The 2,450-nt window shown below is 47.8% G+C and overlaps 1 long non-coding RNA gene across 1 annotated transcript; it reads left to right on the top strand.

Moving 5' to 3' along the window:
• The first annotated feature begins 1,052 nt into the window (after positions 1-1,052).
• On the top strand, positions 1,053-2,231 carry LOC105544279. Its single transcript, XR_001006740.1, has 2 exons — positions 1,053-1,183; positions 1,628-2,231. It is a non-coding gene; the product is annotated as an uncharacterized LOC105544279 (long non-coding RNA).
• Positions 2,232-2,450: the final 219 nt, after the last annotated feature.

Raw genomic sequence — 2,450 nt, 5'->3', positions numbered from 1 at the left:
CAACAAACAATTAAATCTCACAAGAGAATTTAGCAAGGTTGCCAGACACAAAATCAACTGACGTACATCACAAATAGATCTCTATGAAAAATAATCATTTAGAAACCTAAGATAGTTTTCATTACAGCGACAAAATCATTAAGTTTCTAGAAAGAATTAATTTAAGCCAGACCTATTTGGAGAAAACTACAAAATGCTAAAAAATGACTGGTGATCTGAATAAATAGAAATAATCCATGATTTTGGAAGAGGCAATAACATTGTAAAGATGTCAATTTCCCCCAAATTCAAGTCTTTAAATGCAATCCCAAACACAACTTCAGTTTACTTTTGTAAAGAACTTTAAAAGTTTACTCTGAAATTAAATGAAAAAAAGACAATGCATGACTAGCTAAATCAACCATGAAAAAGTGAAAATAAAAAGAACTCACTAGCTTTACCAAATATGAAGTAATACTGAAGCAGGAAGCTACTGAGGCCACAAGAGAAAAGCAGATTTGCTAGGACAGGGTAGTCCCAGAATCAGAGCTAGGCAGGCCAGGAGTAGGTGCCACACAGAGGGGACCTGGGAGGACCCCTGGCACCAGCAGACAGGAGGTCTAGGTCTGTGTTCTGTCACTGCTCCTAAGGGTCTAGTCAGGTCCTGTGCAGTGTCTGGGCCTCATTCCTTCAGGTGTGATATCTTGGCTGGTCTTAAAGATGCACTTGGCTCTGATTCCTAGGAGGCTCCTGATAGTCCTGTTCTACCCGACCTAGTTAGGGAGAGTTCCTGCTCCCCTGGCTCTATCGCTCCCCTTCCCTGACCTCCAATCCCTTGTTCTTCCACTGGCCAGCTTTTTCCTCCATTCAAGACTTTGAGGTTCCTTCTGCCTAGGTCTCCTCTCAGTTCCAGAGACCTCTGTGGCTCCTGCCCCACACCCCTGTGTCATAGTGAGTTCAGGGTGAGCCCTTATACAAGTAGCTCCAGCCACAAGAGGCCTGGCTAAGGGACACAGCAGCAGCAGGTGACATCCTGGCCCAAGTCCATCCTCCTTTCTCCTTCCTCCCTGCAGGAAATCAAGTGCCCCATCTGCCCTGGCTCAGCTAACCCCAAACTCCTGGTCTCTGTGCTGTGTGGACTCCTCCTGGCCAAGGCCCTGATGCTATGAGTCCTGTTTGTGTTCCTGACCTGCAGGTGCCACAGGTGAGTGGGGCCTGGATTTGGCCTGGGGGGCAATGGAGCTGGAGTCAGATGCTGTTCCTAGAAAGACGGCTAGAAAAAAGAAGACAGATCACAGAGGCAGGAAAAATGACAGCTGAGTCCAATTTAAATATGTGTTTTCTTGCATTCTCTGCCTTCCTGCAGACACAGACCTTAGAAAAAGACAGAGGCTTTGTAGGAGTCCCATCCTAGGGCTCTGCCTCTGTCTTTGTCCTGAAAGGAACAAGGCCAGGAGGACAAAGCTGAGAATGCCTGGGTAGAAGGTTTAGGAGACAGGAAGGGGCAGTGAAGGAAGCAGGTGACAGGGAGAAAGGAGGGAAAGAGGAGGAACAGGTAACAAGGACAGGGTGAGACAAAGGGGCAGGAAAGAGGATCAGGGAAAGCATCACCTGCATTCATGACTTTCTTTCTCTTACCACATTTCAGGACAGCAATGACGGAGGTTTCTGATTGTATTAGCCCAGCCTTGCCCCAGGACCCTTGGGTGCGTGAGCCACAGCGCGGATCCAGGATGAATCCCAGTTCTTCCCCTGCCCAGCTACTGGGAGCCGCCTTAAGCATTGTGCCCCACCTCCCCGTGAGGAAAGGCCAGCGCTAAGCCTATTGGCGAGAACTTTCAGTCCCTGATCTCCCCGGTGGTGACCCCTCACCCCTGCCCGGAGCCCTCTTACATCTACTTCCGCTGCCCTGCCTTTCGCCATTGGGAAGACCTGGGGCGGGGGTTTCTGTATCCGGGTCAACGCCCAGCTCAGCATCTTCAGCTGTGCCAGCGCTCGTCCCCAGCACTCTGTGGTTTTCTCAGCCCCACCTCAGCAGGTCTCCAGGATCCCTCACATTTTCCCTGTTTGTTGCCTGTGGTCTGCCCAAGAGTCCTATCAGTTTCCTCTTGTGCTTAATTAAATTCAACCTCTAAACTGAAATGTGTCAGGGGCAACTGAGCAAGAGGGCAGATGTATCCCCTCAACCTCCTCCCCTTCCACCCTAAATGAGAGAGAAATGACTTAAAAATAAACGATAAAATTGAAACTAAGAAAGGCTGTAATCAGCAGACTGGAAACTGAGGAAGTCCTAGAAGTAAACGAAAAAATCAGATGCCTTAAAATGACAAGAGCAGTGGGTTCAGCAGCCTAAAACAGGACCCAGAACATTCAATGGAATCTGATCATCAGGGGTCAAAATTTTGTATGTTTAATGTGTGAGGAGATTCGTAGCCTAAAAGAGAAAATTAAGTTGAACTAACAATAATTGA

Source organism: Mandrillus leucophaeus, unplaced genomic scaffold (genome assembly GCF_000951045.1).
Source record: "Mandrillus leucophaeus isolate KB7577 unplaced genomic scaffold, Mleu.le_1.0 Scaffold3, whole genome shotgun sequence".
NCBI classification, from domain to species: Eukaryota; Metazoa; Chordata; class Mammalia; order Primates; family Cercopithecidae; genus Mandrillus; species Mandrillus leucophaeus.
Note: the sequence above shows the minus strand (reverse complement) of the source record. Positions and strands in the feature narration are given on the sequence as shown.